Source organism: Amphibalanus amphitrite, unplaced genomic scaffold (assembly GCF_019059575.1).
Source record: "Amphibalanus amphitrite isolate SeventyFive unplaced genomic scaffold, NRLGWU_Aamphi_draft 000103F_arrow, whole genome shotgun sequence".
Taxonomy (NCBI): domain Eukaryota; kingdom Metazoa; phylum Arthropoda; class Thecostraca; order Balanomorpha; family Balanidae; genus Amphibalanus; species Amphibalanus amphitrite.
Genome location: NW_024881598.1, coordinates 817,354 through 835,158, shown reverse-complemented (window position 1 = coordinate 835,158; position 17,805 = coordinate 817,354). Strand labels below are relative to the sequence as shown.

At 48.2% G+C, this 17,805-nt stretch overlaps 1 protein-coding gene across 1 annotated transcript in view; it reads left to right on the top strand.

The window, feature by feature from the left end:
* Window positions 1–296: 296 nt before the first annotated feature.
* The window catches only part of LOC122380658 (glyoxalase domain-containing protein 4-like), a 52,394-nt gene continuing 34,885 nt past the window's right edge, over window positions 297–17,805 (top strand). The window contains exon 1 of the mRNA XM_043364016.1: window positions 297–456. The gene's annotated coding sequence lies outside the window, so the exon portion shown is untranslated. The remainder of the gene's footprint in view (window positions 457–17,805) is intronic.

Below are 17,805 nucleotides of genomic sequence, written 5' to 3'. Positions count from 1 at the left end.
GGCGCAGGCCAGGCCACTGAGTCCGATGCTGATTGTAGAGCCGATGAGTACGCTCGTCTCGTATCAATGCTGCCGGCCACTCGTATGTACTGCGTGAACCGCCGCGTCATGGCACGGCGACCCGGTATCCGGCCGGGCGACCAATGGCCGCCGTGCACCGTCATTCCCGGGCGGGGGGGGGGGGCGGCGCATGTGATCGTGACGGAGCGTAATGTCGGCCGCCGGGTCCGTCCCGCTCCGAGCTGTTTGTGTCGGCTGGAGTCGCCCCCCCCCCCGCCCCCACAGCAGGCTGATTTGTAGATAAGCTCCAAAGAGCTGCGGCGGCGGCGGCGGCTCTGCTCAGTCACACCGTCACTCGTCGCGGAGCGTCTCGGACCAGTCGCTGATCCCGTCTCGGATCCCGTCTCGGACCAGTCGCTGATCCCGTCAACACCGCGCTGACAGTGCTGACATTCAGTAAGTTGCCAGCTCGAGCACGGTGATGCCTGGCTGTAGTAAAACAGCAAGCCCGCCGATTGCGGCCTAACTGAAGAAGCTAGTTTTTCAATTGGCTACCTATTTTACAAGTCACAACCTTTGCTTTGTGAGCTGTTGAAGGAAAATTCCGTCCAAGGCTCCCAAATTACAAGTTCGCTTGTCGTTTATTGGAATTTCTGTCAGCACGCACGTGTTGTGCAACATTAATTTTGCGACTTCTATGTTCCCTTAAGAAAGTTTTCCGTTAATGCTTCGCATATTGTAAATCAAACTTTATGTTCAAAAGTCAATCAGTTTATTTTTTCGCGTCCCCCTTACACCCATGTGTCTGTGTATAGTCGACTACAGAATGATCAATATACATCAATTAGTCATTCCGCCCGCCATTTTCATTCGAATATGATAAGAGCGGGTATACAGGAATAAGAAAGCACCATTTGATTCGCTGTGAAAAAAAAATCATCAAATAGACACCTTTCTTGGTCTCAAAACAGCGCCGCGGAAAAGCGTATTCGATAGCCCTTTTACAGACCTCTCTGAATAATGTCCTCAGATTTGACCTCAGGTCAACGCTTTAGCCTCCAGAGGGCAAAAACTCCAAAAATAGCCGTTTTTACGAGAAGCGTTTTTTCGGCAATCACTTTTGACTCAAAAGAGGCATGACATTACTCTTGCCAGCTCATGTTCCTCTCGTCGAGACGCGTCGAATGCACTATAATTTGACCTTGAAAGGTCAACTTGAAAAGTTGACCTCAGGTCAAGGTTATGACCTGACCGGAAAAGGTCATGTTGCATATCAGTCGATCTGCAATGTCGAGCCGAACACATCTAAGGCGTTTTCAGCTCTCTAGCACGCCTCTATCAAAAGTTATTACCGAAAAACTGTTAGATTCTGTTCATGACCTGAGATGACCTCGGGAACATAAGGAGGGGTCACAGTTGCCATTTTCCGGTTCAGTGTGTGAATTTTACCTACATCTCGATGTTTGAAAGTGTCTAGAATAGCGCTCGTGCAAAACAGACGCTTTTCAGTTTTCTCCCATTGACAATTGTATGTAGGTAATGGAGAGGCCGCAAAATTGACCGATATCAAAATTCAGAGATAAACATTTTATAGATAATGTTGCTCTAATCAATCTCTGAAAGTTTTGAGGCAAGCGATCAATCGGTGTAGCTATGACGAGCATTCTTATTTTTTTCTGAGGTGAGGTCACTTGGCGTGACCTGGGGACCTGACCTAAGGCGAACTGGGTCTGAAATTTTCACATGTGCGGAAAAGATCACGAACAGGTGTGCCAAAAACGCGGCGCGGAGCCGTTTTTGAGATATCTGCGAAAAACCGCAGGGGGGGGGGGGTTCAAACACCCCCGGCCGCGCGCGGGTTAAAACAACCTATTAAACATGTTTCGCACATACCCTATCCTATAGTTCGTCTTTGATTACCTGACTTGACCTGGATCTTCTTGACCTTATAACGACATCGTATGCAACGCAACTTGCCTTGGTAGTCTAAGATCGCGTTTTGGGCAATCAATCTCAGTCCATTATTCGCCAATCTAGGCTCCCAAGCCAGTAATGTATGCAGAAACATGCAGTTCTTACCTTTCATCTGACCTTGACCTGACCTGTGAAGTACTCAAGCAACAGAAATTGTGCCCCAGCGGGGCGAGCTTGACTGAATAGTCCATCGGGACGCGGGTTAAGAAAGTCCAGAAATTAAGTTTACCCTCGCCCGTATTGGTGTTATGCCAACCGCGAACGTATAAGGGACCCACCGTTGGACGTTGGACCCTCCCCCCCCTTGCCGTAGTTCTTCTGAATGCCGTAGTTCTTCTGAATGCCGTAGTTCTTCGGAACACGGGAGGTCACACCCGCCGCCGGCGAGGACGGTGACCAAACGGCAAGGGCCCCCCTTGCCGTTTGGCCCCTGATCGAGCTAGAGCTTCGCTGAAAAAACGAGCGTGTTGCCCATGACGAGAGGAAGCTGGTAATATCTAATTTTTATCACAGATGATGTCTGCATGCATTTAGGCCAGGTCGAGTCAGGTCAGGTCAGGTCAACCAATGCCGGGTATTCGGAGTAGGTAATAATGGCGAATCTATGAAAGACAGCGACATGAAACTTTCACGACCGTGTTTCTCAACCAATTAGCAGCAAAATGACGCAAATCTAATTGACCGTATTTCAGTCAATAGTCATAATTGGCGTGACGTAGTCCTCGGGAACACGGGAGGTCACACCCGCCGCCGGCGAGGACGGTCCTAATCAGGGGCGTCGTTTTGTGTAGGGCCCGAGCCCTACCGATGCTTATTTGGGCCCTACCAATGTTCGCTGAGCCCTACCAATCTTCTGTCACTTATCAGTTGATAAAAAAATCAAAATAAACAGATAAGCAAATAAGCACAAACATATATAAGGTTCTAACCACAGTAGGTGCATGTAGCTGACAATGAGGTGTCGTGTCTTGGACTCGGTCCTTGGTGAATTCTTAGAGGCTCGAAAGACCAATTGGTTATGAGGTCCATAACTGCCTCTGAGTGCCGCACACCACGCGACCGCCCCTAATATGAATAGACCCGATCCGTCTCCACACTAGCCGCTGGAGGCCCTACCCCGACTTCGGAGGGTGCCGCGATGCTCCAGAATAGTCATAGCTATATTAATTTGAGTGGGTGATGCAACCTGATTCCCGAGGGTCCAACGCCAGGTCATTACCGCATCAGATCACGAAAACTCAAACTCATAATCTACGAGGGACGTTCCAAGTGCCGGGCCGAACAATGAAGGAGTTCGGAGTTGGAATTTCGGCCTGCAAGGCGGTGTGTTAAATGATGTGTTATTGGGATGTCCACTAGCGTAGCCATTAAGTCTGTGATGTGAACTGTGATCCTTCACACAAGGGCGAGAAATTGCGCGAGATCAAATTCGGAAAATCAAGTCGGATTGTTGGGAGGGAAAAATACAGTGGTTTTTGGGAGGTAATTTGTGTCTGTTGGATTGATTTCTCATTGGTTTAAGTTACAAGCTATTTCGGCCTTAACCCTCGCCCACACATGGGGGGTTGCCACTCCCCTCCCCCCTCCAGGTAGGTTTTCTGCTCTGCACCCAGAACTTTTTTTTTAGCTAGAAACATGAACTTTCGTATAGCTGCTCCTCTATCCTTTTTTGATGTCCACTGAAAATTTCAAATTTCTGTGGTTTTGGTTTCGGAGATATGACCTTATTCTTCAGGTCATGTCACGACTCAAATGACAAATACATAACTGCCGTTTTCACGACGGCCATCTGGTACACATTTGGTGCACATCTGGTACAGATTAGGCGCAGATTTGGTGAAATCAGGTTCAGTGTGTCTCTTAGCAGCTATCAGCTAGGGTTGCACTAATTGCTTCTCAGAGAAATATTTACCCTAAAAATCTAGGTATTTCACGAGTACCAAATCGGTACTATATTTATGGGTCCTTTAACGCCGAGAAAACGTTTATATCTACTCAGTCAGTGGTAGACTACCTAAACTGATTGTATCACATGACCTGCTTTATTGTATACATACCAGCTATTCTTAGCTAGCTTTACCTAAAAAAATGCGGGTTTTTTCACGAGTACCAAATCGGTACTAGTTTTACGGGTTATCCTACGTCCAGAAAACGAGTATCAATACCCTTCATTGTTTCGCATAAACTTTTATTACGTACAAATACCAGTGATTCTCGGGTATTTCTAGCTTCAAAATCCGGGTATTTTTGGAGTACCAAATCGGTACTACATTTACGGGTTATCCTACGCCGAGAAAACAGGTAGCTCAACCTTTTTGCGTCAAAATACCGAATTTATTTGTGTCACATGACCTTCTCACACGTATACGTACCGAATTGGTTTGTGTCACATAACCTGCTTACACGTATACGTACCAGTGATTCTTTGGTATTGTTACCTTAAAAGCCTTAAACTTATCCGAAAGTTATGAGGTACTTTAACACCATGATTTTTTGTGCTACACTTGTCGCAATTTGTGATAAAAAAGAACAAAACAATGATATGTAAAACGGAGTTCGCTTGTTTATTGGGTTCCAACGAGATGGACAGAACCGGATGAAGATCATCGATTTAATTAGGAAACATGTCATGACAAACAAATAATCAGATTTTTCGCACGATGTGGACGCAGTCCCTTCCCGCCTACACTGAAAATAAATTAACACTCGCGTGCCGGTGACACGAAAAAAAAGCACCAATGAGAGGCGTTTTGGTAGGGTGTAACACAACTCAACTGTGTAACTGTGGGGTGTAACGCCGAAGAATGGTGCAATTACTCGGTGTTCAAAATCAACACCGACAATTAACACCAATGCCACCTCAGACCAACCGACGCTACGGATAAATAACACCACCATTTGGTGTCAACACCCCGTGACAGAGACGTTATATCGCATACGCCACACAATGGTGTAGCTCCCAGTTCATTGATCTCTAAACGGTGTTACTAGCACCGTTACCATGGATCGGATATGGCCTTGGATTCAAGGTCAGCCGGCCGCCGGCCAGCGCGAGCGGCTGCGCGTGCACATGCGTAAATTCAAATGAACGGCGGCGTGTTGATTCGCGCTTCAGTTTGAGTCGAGTGACGCGGGGCTGTGTGGAGACTGGAGGTGGTGTGAGAATCAGGGCTGCGGAGTCGGAGTCGGAGTCGGAGTCGGTCGGAGTCGACAGTTGTGACCGGAGTCGGAGTCGGAGTCGGAGTCGCTTTTAAAAACCCGATCCGCAGTCGGAGTCGGAGTCACCGAAAATCTGTCGACTCCGCAGCCCTGCTAGGTCTGCGGAGTCGGAGTCGGGAGTTGGAGTCAGTCGGAGTCGACAATTCTGCCCGGAGTCGGAGTCGGAGTCGGAGTCGCCGAAAATCCATCGACTCCGCAGCCCTGTGTGAGATAAATAAGTGATAAATAAGTGTGATAAATAAGTGTGATAAATAAGTGTGATAAATAAGTGTGAGATAAATGTCTGGTCTGGTATGTTGTCAGCAGAGTCCGGTGACCACCCGTGCACTTGAGAAAGCGCCACTCACAGTTGCCGCAATTTTTGTTAATAACATTTGTTTATTGCTCGTCTCGGACGTTACAAAATAAATTGTCTTTATTTAAGGAATGCTTTGCTTTGTATGGGGTCTAGGCAAGCCACAGTATACCCATATGGACTTGTCACATAGTTCACACAGACCCATGCACACGTATATATATATATATATATATATATATATATATATATATATATATATATATATATATATATATATATATATATATATATATATATATATATGTTTGATTGAAAACGATAGCATACTTAGCTTTTACGTTCTTCTTAGAAAGCTTTTCTTTCCTCCGGATTGTCTTTTTGTGTAATTCTGGGAGATTATGTATAAGGTCCCCAAGACTCATAGATCTGTAAAATTCATGTATGTTTGCACTTTCAATTATACGACGCGTTTCGGAGAAGCGTTCTCCGTCTTCAGGTAAGTACACAAAACACACACACCGTCTTGTCACTGTCTAACGATCGCACTGTCTACTTGAATAAAATAAATAAATAATGATTTGTTTCATATCTAATTGTTCTAATTACAGTTTCGCGACGTTCGATGGGCTATCAGGGTAAAAAAGGACACACTTGAAAAACAATAAGCTAACCAAATCGTGAAGTCACAGTCATTGGACTTCCGGCGGGAGAAGCACAGGAACTCTGGAATAAGTGCCTACTTGTACTTGAACAAGCACTTATTCATTTAGAGTGATGATGCCCCTATGCTCGAGCTGGTCACACATGATCGGTGAGTATTCCTGTATGTAGGCTGCTTCGAGGATCTTTAGGCGTCTGGGGTTGGACTCACGTTGTAGGATGCTGGTGTTTTCCACCAGCTCAGCCCTTGTGATTTCCGTTCCATGGACGTTCCTCGAGTGTTCGGCGATACCGCTGGTGTGCAGGTGAGTGGTGAGCCGTCGTGAGAGAGTGTTCCGTGTGTGCCCAATGTAACAGGCCGTGTTGCGGAGCTTGCAATCTCCGGTTTTGCATTGATATTTGTACACGACATTTGTTTCTTTGAGCTTGCTCTCTGGTTCTTTGTTGCACATGATCAGGCTGGATGATGTCCGGGACTTGTAGTATATATGCAGCTTAACTTCGTGACCTTCCTTTGGTACCACATTCCTTATTCCTAAGAAGAACGTAAAAGCTAAGTATGCTATCGTTTTCAATCAAACATGTCTACAAGAAATATACTGCCTGCTTACACGAATATATATATATATATATATATATATATATATATATATATATATATATATATATATATATATATATATATATATATATATATATATCTATATATATATATATATATATATATATATATATTATATATATATATATATATTATATATATATATATATATATATTATATATATATATATATATATATATATATATATATATATATATATATATATATATATATATATATATATATATATATATATATATATATATATATATATATATATATATATATATATATATATATATATATATATATATATATATATATAATTCATCGAGCTGCAGCTACACCAAACACCGGTGTATCTCCTTCACAACACCGGAAGAGGGTGTACCCAATTGGCTACTAACACCACACATTGGTGTAAGGGTATTTGTTTTGTACCCGTAAAGAAGGTGCAAATTAATGGTGTAGCACCTTTTTATGGTGTAAAGACGTCGTGTAGCACCACAAACTGGTGTACTTACAGTGATTTAACGCCATACGCCAGTGTATGTGCCTGGTGTTACACCAGGATTCAGTGTATGCTTACACCAAAGCTTGGTGTTGAAACTACACCGGTGCAGGTGCTCAAAAACGGTGGGGTGTAAACATTTCCAAAAAAGGTGTAAACACCAGGAGCGGGTGTGAATTTATTTTCAGTGTACGGATGTCGTCAGCTGGCGGTCAACCGACCGGTGAGCATTGCCCCGTCCCGTAACGCAAGGTCTATACTCCCATTCGTACCTGTAACACCGCGTACGACACTCCACTTCTATGGCGCAATGCGCGATATCCGACGGCCCTGGCAGTTAGCTTGTTCGGTCGTCGATCCCCATTTGTCGGCCGGTTCAGGTTGTCCTGACGCTGGCCGACACTGAGCGTTGCAGTCAGCCAGGATCTGGCCTGGCCTCTGGATCCCAGTGCTGTTCCTTCACCTTGACCGCGTTTCTTGACATCCCAGTGCTGTTTCTTGTTGACTTGAAGGCTTGGTGCCCTTGCACAACACGATCCATCACCACACTCGACCGGGAAAGAAAGTCACGTAGCTCACTTCCACAATAAAACGCGTGAGAGGCGAATAGCACTCGCCGTGCGCGGCTCCCAGCCTCTACACACACCCATCACGCCGGCAACGGCGGTTCAAACTGGCTCCTACTGAAAACGTGCGCACCAAACAGCAAAACGCGGAACGATGATTGGTGGAGAGGAACACCCTTCTGCGCATGCGCGAATTAGGCCACGCCTCCTGTTAAAATTACTCACAAAAGGTAAATCTACCTAAAAAGCAATAAGGAGTCAGAAAACCGCATTTAAGGTACTTATACACCCTTACGAGTTGATGCATGTTACAGGTACCTGTTTTTCAATAACAAGTAGTAGAAAAACATGCTGGTAGAGTAGCCCTACACGATCGATTCTGGTTTGTTAGGTAGAGGTAACCTCTCTTCTGGGTAATGGTACCCCAATCTGCATAGTACTGTAAACCCATACCAGGTACATTTGCTATAATGTGTGTAAAAAGAACCATTGATGTACAGGGACCCAAAATAAATGGTGTATAATTATTTCTGTCCGGGTTTTAATATCCGGAGAAATCGGGATACCGGTACTCATAAGTGTAAAATTACCCACAGAGGGATACATTTTTCTCTGTCGCGGACATTACATTGATGTTTTTGCACATTCTGACCATAGGTCTTCTAAACATAGGGCATCAAATTTTTACAAAATGTTGCATCTTTATATTTTTGAACGACCATAACTTTGGTTGTACTTGTTTGATTTGGATGAAATCATAGGCGTAGGAACAGGGGGGGGGGCAGTGACGTACCCAAGGGGGGGCCACGGGGGCCAAGGCCCCCCCCCCCCTGAGCGCCGAAGGCGCTCAGGGGGCCCCTCAGGCCCCAGGATATTTTTTAAACACTGGATAAAACGTCTTTTACTCGGAAGAAAAATTGATATTAAAGTTTCATTTATGTGCCCTGGGTACCCGAGGGGCCCCTGCAGTCATCCAAGGGCCCCCAGTTTCCTGGGCCCCTGGTCGCCTAGGGGGCCTCTGGTAGCCGGGGGCCTGGTCTCATGGGGGCCCCTGATAGCCTGTGGCCCCTAGTCGCCTAGGGGGCCCTGGTCGCATGGGCGGGCCTCTGGTCGCATGAGGCCCCTGATCGACTGGGGGCGCCTAGTTGCCTAGGGGGCCCTGATAGCCGGGGGCCTGGTCGTATGGGCCCCTGATAGTCTGTGGCCCCTGGTCGCCTAGGGGGCCCTAGTCGCATGGGGGGCCTCTGGTTGCATGATATTGAGGCCCCTGATCGCCTGGGGGTACCTAGTCGCCCAGGGGGCCCCTGGTAGCCGGGGGCCTGGTCGCATGGGGCCCCTGGTTGCCTGGGGCCCCCGGTCGCCCCTAGTCGCCTGGGGGACCCTGGTCGCCTTGGGCCCCTGGTAGCCTGGGATCCCCTGGTCCTCTGGGGGCCCCTGATCGCCTGAGGGCCGCTGGTCACCTAGAGGGCCCCTGGTCGCTTGGGGCCCCTGGTAGCCGGGGGCCTGGTCGCATGGGGCCCCCTGGTCGCATGGGGGCCCCCTGATCGCCTGGGGGCCCCTGATCGCTTTGGGGACCTGATCGCATTGGCCCTTGGTCGCCTGGAGGGCCCTGGTCGCCTGGGGCAGTGGGGCCCCTAGTCATCTGGAGGACCTGGTCGCCTGGGAACCCCTGGTCGACTGGGGGCCCCTGCTGGTCGTCTGAAAGCACGCTTATCACCTGATTGATCCCAAATCATCTGAGTGGCTACTGGCTACTGGATATAAGTAGTGACTGGAGTAGGCACTCATCTGAAGGAGCCAATATCTTTCACAGTGCCGGAGATATCACAGAAAAACAAAAAGGCTAAACTGAATACCCCCCAATCTTGGCCCCAAAGGCGTCATTGGCTAACACAGGGATGTGGGTCGATACTCGATTTGCAATCGCATTTCCTCCTAAGTCCTATTCCTCCAATTAATACAGAGTGTCCCAGAATTACCCAAGCATTTATTTTCTGGCTAAAAGTACAATTGCGCTCGTTTCCTAGTGAAACATATAATAACCGCGTTTACATAGGGCTAGTTGCCACTTGCCAGATAGGTAGTGGAATTCCGATAACGAGACATTTATTCCCCATTATTATATTATATACCTACATATCCGGAATTGGAGGATGTTCAGTAATTGAGGCGCTTGCTCATAAAATGCCGTGCGTTTCATGCACACTCCTAAAGCAAAAATATTTTTACTTTCCAATTTTCCACATTTTCTCAAGGCTTAGACCGTTACAGAGACCGTTTTAATTGACTTTGATGAAGTTGAACGCGAGAAATCACAACCAAATGCTACATTAGGTTGTAAAGAACTGAATTGCGTTTTCCCACACACGTGGCGTTTTCTCACCTACGTCTGCAGGAGAGACCGGACCCACTATGCCCCCCCCCCACCATCGAAAGGTTCTTCATGACTCCCGGGGGCCCCCGGGGAACCTGGGGGGCCTATACACTGTGGGGGGCCCCTTCGAAAGCAGGTGGCCCCCTCCTGGGCGAAATCCTGGGTACGTGCCTGGGGGGGGGGGCAGGTGGGCAAGTGCCCACCCACTTTTCGAGGTGGGGGGCCAACCATGTGTTTTACTGGCCCACCCACTTTTTACTCGAGGCCCCTCGTCTCGATTTGAGAGGACGTCGTCACCTTCCAGAATAAACAAACTCGGTAAAAATAAGGGGTGAGACTAAATGCTTACTTCGAAATCTAAGCTGTGTTGCGGCATTTGCGGTTATGTGCGGCGTGTACCTATATTGGTAAGCGGCGACCACTAAATTAAAGATTCAACAAATTCATGATGCCTGAACATCGTGAACGTCGTGACAGACTATTCCCAAAGCTGATAGGCACAGAACCAAATGTGCACAGATTTCAAAATCTACTCAGCTCGACATCCCGTCCACAGCTGCTTAAAGTAGCTAAACTCGTAGAGGCGATCAAGGCACAAGTCACCTAGGCTATATGCGTGTTATGTGTATATGCATATATGTATGTATACCTGCACTCGATTCATGATCTCGATCTCCCCCGACATGGGGTCGCAGAACAAATGTCCTTATACGATGTGCGTGTTTTTTTTTTTGTATCACTGTTCGTCACCTTGTTTTGTATCATTTGTGTTCATTCGTATGTTGTACATTATGTAAATATGTTCCAGCTAAGTTTCCATACCCCGAGTGGGGTCGAGGAAAATACATTCATTCATTCATTCATTCATTCATACATTCATTCATTCATTCATTCACTCAAACGCTCCGACCGGTTTTCAATGAATAACACTACATACCAAAAATGCAAATCGCTCTCGTCATAAAATATTTAGATTTAAACAACTATGTTATCTACATCATCATTTTCAACTAAATTAATACCTACTTTCAACTTCACTCACTCATTCCTTCCTTTGTTGGCTCCAAACAGTCTTTCGATTGTCTGGAAATCGTCAGCGGGGTCGCGCACTGTGGGTCTAACAGCCATCTCAGAACCAGAGTTTAGACTAAGACCAGGCGGCTTTACATCATCCGGCATCGTAATGAAATGCACAAACACACAGAAAAAAATACGGAAAATGGGTACGACTGGGAAAGGATAGGATACAGGCAAATGATTGTTTCTCACATATGAAAGGACCAGGAAAAATGAAGGCACCTACACATGAAAGGATATTACAACGGAAAGGATGAAACTTTTTAACTTTTCTTGAGATAAAAAAATATGGCGTTATAACTTTTCTTCCATAAAAACGACGATCAACGATGAGCCTTATCTCAAGAAAAGTTAAAAAGTTTCATCCTTTCCGTTGTAATATCCTTTCATGTGTAGGTGCCTTCATTTTTCCTGGTCCTTTCATATGTGAGAAACAATCATTTGCCTGTATCCTATCCTTTCCCAGTCGTACCCATTTTCCGTATTTTTTCTGTGTGTTTGTGCATTTCATTACGATGCCGGATGATGTAAAGCCGCCTGGTCTTAGTCTAAACTCTGGTTCTGAGATGGCTGTTAGACCCACATTGCGCGACCCCGCTGACATTGTGATGTCGTCTTTTGTTTCTTTGCCGCATTTTAATGGGGATGGATCTCTGCGCCGGTATTCGGATGATTATGACCGCTATGCTCGTATTCAGGGGTGGGATGAGCGACGCAAACTTAACGTTTTGCCACTGACTTTGACTGGCATTGCTCGCGATGCGTACGATGGGCTGCCTGCGTCCCAGCTTGGCTCATTTGCTGGTGTGGTGGAGGGGCTGCAGTCGGCCTTTACCAAGGCGTCAGTGACTGACCACCATTTGGCGCTTCGGAACTTGCGCTACAGTGCAGAGGAGCCCCTGGATGCATTCGTCATTCGTTTCAAAAAGCTGATGAAGCTGGCCTTCCCTACTGTAGACGACCTCAATCCTCTCCTGTTCAGTCACTTCCTCGCTACGCTTCCGCAGGAGTATTACACTGCCGTAATTGCCGACGGCTTCCTTTGACTCTGCCGTCACAAAGGTGCGCAACATTCAATGTTCACGAGTAACAATCGGTGCTGCAGCATCTCCGCTTGCTTCCGCTGTGTCTCCCGACCAGCGTGCTCCAGGCTCTCAGTCATCTGTGAAACCAGTCCGTGTTCTTGAGTCTGAACAGTCTGTTGTCGATGCTCTGAAGTCTGAACAAACGTGTCTCTGAGCTTGAGGCCCGCCTGGCTGCAGTGACGCACCAGGCCCAGATAAACCCAACCGTGTCAAACCGTCCCAACCGTGTCCAGCGTCCGAGAGGTGACGCCGCTGCTTCAGTGACGTGTCACTGTTGTGGCCGTGCCGGTCATGTCCGTAACCGGTGCCGTCTGAATCGCTGTCGATGTTTTGTGTGTGGCGGTGAAGGTCACATCGCCAAAGTGTGCCCAGAACGACAGCAGGGAAACGACCAAGGGTCCGGTCGTTCACACGGGGTCGCCGGTCGGACCCAGTAAGTAATGATGAAAAGTCAATCCCAATCACTGATACGATGCGCATTACGGGAAGCGTGTCTGGTGTCAAGTGCGAGTGTTTGTTGGACACCGGCAGTTCAATCAGTATTTTGCATAGATCGGTGTTTGGCGCTCTTCCAAATGTGACCCTGAAACGTACCAGTGTAACTGCCAAGACTGCGTCTAAAGAAGACCTACCTTTGTTGGGTCGGGTCGTAGTGCCATTCCAGATCGGTGATGTCACTTACCCCCTTCCCCTGTTTGTGTCTGACGCAATTGACGTGCCTTGTTTGTTGGGAGTGGATTTCCTTCAACATTGTCCGTGTGTGATAGATTTGAGTCGGAGACGTCTTGTCATGGTTCCCTAGGTGTCCGTTCGCTCAGTTTCTGCACAGGCTGTGAGTTTGGGCTATGTGTCTCTGAGCTGTGACCGTGTGATTGCTCCTGGTAGTGAAATGGTCCTACAAGGTCTTGTGCCAAATTGCGATTACGTCGGCCCAGCTCTGATTGAGCCAGATGATGTCCCCTCAGGTGTTGAGGTAGTGCGTGCTATTGTCAATGTTGATCGTGCTTGTGTTCCCGTGGTCGTTCGGAATGTGACAACAGAGCCGATCACGCTCTTCAAAAAGCGAAGTTTGGCTTCGGTCGAGGTTGGATTTGTAGAGCAGGCGCCGGAGCTCTCGGCGTCGACAGATGTTGATGTGAAGAAACTGGCCAAACTCGATCAGTTTCTCCTCACTGACGAACAGCGTCAGAGAGTCCACGAGTTGTTGTCCCGCTATGCGGATATGTTTGACGGCCATATCGGCTTCACTGATGTGGTCACCCACGATATCGACACCGGCGACCACCCGCCCATTCGACAGGCACCCAGACGTGTTCCCCCTCACTTTGCAGCCGAGGTCAAGGCACAGATCAGTGAGCTGGTGGACCAAGGGATTCTCGAGGAGTCTAATGGCACACGGTTGTCCCCAATCGTTATGGTTCGAAAAAAGAACGGGAAGTTTCGTTTGGTTGCTGATCTGAGACGTTTGAATGCTTGCAGTAAGATTCCTGTGTATCAGATCCCGCGTATTGATGATACGCTGGATGCGCTGTCTGGTTCTGATACGTTTTGTCAACTTGACATGAACAGCGCGTATTTTCAGATCGGTGTGTCCGAGAAAGATAGAGATAAGACCACCATCACTACACCCTTCGGTTCGTACCGCTTTCGAAGGATGATTTTTGGTTTGGCAGGAGGACCTGCTACCTGTGCTCGTCTGCTTGATCGTGTGTTGGGAGATATCACGCCAAATGACTGTGTTCATTATTTTGATGACATTGTGGTTCACGGGAATGGAGTGGAGGATGTGCTGGCCAAACTTGATAAGGTGCTGCAGAGGTTGCAGGCCGCAGGGCTTACACTGAACCTGGAGAAATGTTCTTTGTTTTGTAAAGAGGTCAACTTTTTGGGTCATGTAGTGTCAGGTGGTGGCGTGAAAACTGATCCCGAAAAAGTAGCCAAGGTAGTAGACTGGCCTCGTACAGTCAAGGAACTGTCGAGCTTTTTGGGACTCGCGTCATATTTCAGAAAGTTTGTACGCAATTTCGCCGAAATAGCTGCTCCTCTGTTTCAGTTGACGCACAAAGATGCATAGTATCGATGGGGTGACATGCAGCAGAGTGCGTTTGAGCAGCTGAAGTGTGCGCTGACGAGCGCGCCAGTGGTCTCATTTCCCAGATTTTCAGCTGGTGCTGGTCGATTCCGGCTGGACACCGATGCTTCTGACACAGACATTGGTGCTACTCTCTTCCAGGAGCAGGATGGAGAGGACAAGGTGATCGCGTTCGCGTCTCACAGACTGTCGAAGGCGCAACGCAACTACAGCACAACACGAAAGGAGTTGCTGGCTTGTGTTATTTTCGTCCAGCATTTCAGACACTACCTGCTTGGTAGGCGTTTTGAGCTGAGGACTGACCATGCGAGCCTTCGCTGGCTTCTCAATTTCAAAAATCCCTCAGGAGTGCTGGCGAGATGGCTGGAGATACTGTCCGAATATGACTTCGAGATTATCTTTCGTCCAGGGTCTGAGAACGTACCAGCTGATGTCATGAGCCGACGTCCGCCGGTGACCCAGGATGCTGCGACTCAAACTGCACCAGAGAGTGTCCCGGTCATGAGAGTGTCTCCTGGCTCGTGGGCAAATGGCTTTCTTCGCCACGAGCAGGACCAGGACCCTGCAATAGCTGACATTGCGAGACACATGTCCACAGGAAAGAGGCCGAGATCGACGAACGTGACCCCCAGCGCTGTGACGCTGCTGAGACAGTGGCACCGCCTGAAGCTGCTGGATGGTGTGCTGTTCCGTGTGTATCGTGCCCGTGCAGGTGGAGAGGAGCAGTTGCAGCTGGTTGTGCCGCAGCAACTTGTTCCCGGTGTGCTGACATCTCTGCACGCAGGTCCAGCTGGAGGCCACTACAGTGCTGAGGCCCTTGTCGCGACTGCCAGACGCGAGTTCTGGTGGCCCAATATGGACGAATCCGTGAAGGATTTCTGCAGCCGATGCGAGCGCTGCAACACGAGAGCTGCCCCAGTGCCCCGACCGAGAGCGTCGATGGGCGAGCTTTACGCTGAGGAGCCTCTGGAGACCATTTCTATCGATTTCCTTTCAGGTTTGCCGACTACTTCACAGGGCAATCGACATTTGCTTGTGGTTGTTGACTATTTCACCAGGTGGTGTGAGGCTTGCCCAGTGCCAGACATGAAGGCAGTAACAGTAGCAGACGTCCTGGTGAATCAGTTTATTTCTCGTTTTGGCTGCCCGAGACGAATTCATTCTGATAACGCTGCCAATTTCACAGGAGCTCTCATCGAAGAGGTTTGTCGCCTGCTAGGCGTTGAGAAAACTAAGATTTCCCCCTATCATCCGGAGGGTAACGCTAAATGTGAGCGCATGATGAGAACCATTCTGGGAATGCTTTCAAAGCATCTGGACGGTAACCATGATGACTGGGATGTCCATCTGCCGCTATTGATGTTGGGCTACCGTGCAAAGGTGCATTCGTCGCTTGGCTACTCGCCGTATTTCATGCTCTTCGGCAGGAACCCAACGATGCCTGCCACTCTTCAGTTTCAGGTGCCGTCAACGAAGGCCAAAACAGCCCTGTGTCAGAGTACCTGGAGAAGCTCACGCAGACGCAACGGTTGAAACTGACCCACGACATCGCTATCCAGTCTTCCAACAGCAGACATCAGCGCAACAAGAGGCTTTACGAGAAGAAGCTGACACAGCATCAGTTCGAGGTTGGTGACCCTGTTTATTTGTTCAAAGCTGTAGTACCACGCGGTGAATACTACAAGTTCGTCAGGCCGTGGAAGGCAGCTATTGTGACCGCGAAGCTGTCGGATTTGAATTATAGAGTTCGTTTGCTGGGTGGCAGAAAATCGGTTATTGTACATCATAACAGGTTGAAGCCCAGACCCGACGGCTCAGTGATTACGGTCCCAGATAGTGACCTTACCTTTTCAGAGACTGCTAACCCGAACGTGGCGGCCGGAGGGGCAATTGATTCTACAGATGCCCTTCAGCCGGATGGGAGGACTGCAGGTTCTCCGCTGGCCGCCGGGCCAGCTGGTCCGTCTCACCCACAGAATGTGTGGCCCACAGGAGATGATTATGTCCCACCGGCTCCTCTCGGCATTTCAGACGCTGATGAGCCTGCTGGTGTGACGGACGTCACTGATGACTTGTCGACAGGCATTGCAGTTGCAGGTGATGACTCCGCTGTGACGGTTCCTTCCGATGTCGCTGCTGGGTTGGCGATTGGTGTCGCAGACGTCACCGAGGCCGTAGAGCCGGTGGCCGCCAGCAACGCTGGTTCAGCGCCGGTGCCGGCGCCACGCCACAGCTCCCGGATTCCCAAGCCTGTCGATCGTTTTGTTCCCGGGTGATGTGCTAGATTAAGAGATTGTTGATTGTGAGATATGTCATTGTGCTGTGTTGTGACTGAGTTGTAAGTTGGTCTGTGAAATCGTAGTTGGTGTGCTGTAAGGCTTATTGGGACTGTGCAGAAACAGAAGGAAGTTGTCGAGTTTGGTATTGGTGTAGCACCCATGTGTTGTCCGAGTGGCCACGACGACATCGCTTGGTTCCCTGTGAACGGGGATAATGCAAAGCACCATTGACTTGCCGACTTGCGACTTCTGAGAACGCACTTATCCTTCTTCCGTTAGCCACCACTTCCCTGTCCTCTCAGGCCGGTTAGAAGAGATAATTTGATAAAGAGCACCTGCACCAGGCAACCGTACAAAATGATGATGTAGATAACCTAGTTATTTAAAGCTAAATATCTTATGACGAGAACGGTTGGCATTTTTGGTAAGCAGTGTTATTCATTGAAAACCGGTCGGAGTGTTAGAGTCTTTAAAGGGACAGTATCACCATTTTGATGAAATTTGACATTGCATAGGCCCCACCTTTCTGGTCCGGGAACTGAAGACCGATCCTCGAAGCTCCACACCGTTATCCCGCTATCGCCGCTCAAAGTACGAAAGGTGTACTCAGTGGCGTAGGGGAGAGTGGGGTAATTTGGCCGCTTTTTTTAGAAAACGAAGTAACTTAAAATTGACGACACATTTCTGCATTTTCTCAACGCTGGCAGGTGTCGCATTCATTTTACTTTACTGGACAGTGAACTTGAAATGATAGAGTAATTACTTATATTGAAATTGTGACGTATTACAAAGGTCTGCAAGGCGGCCAAATTGCCCCACTAGCAGGGTTATTTGGCCGGGGGTGTGGGGCAATTTGGCCGGTGTTAGTTTGAGGCCATGATTTTTGTTATAGGCGAGTCAGCTTCAGATTCAGCAATGACGTGTGTCCTATGACGCATTTGCCGCATTTTGGAGGTTGACTCAGGGGTCACAGGGGTCAAAATAGCCAAATTAGCGGCTCTAGATGCGAATACAGTTTTTTACGAATAACTTTTGAAGTAATCAAGCTAGGCCAAAACTTCGGAGTAC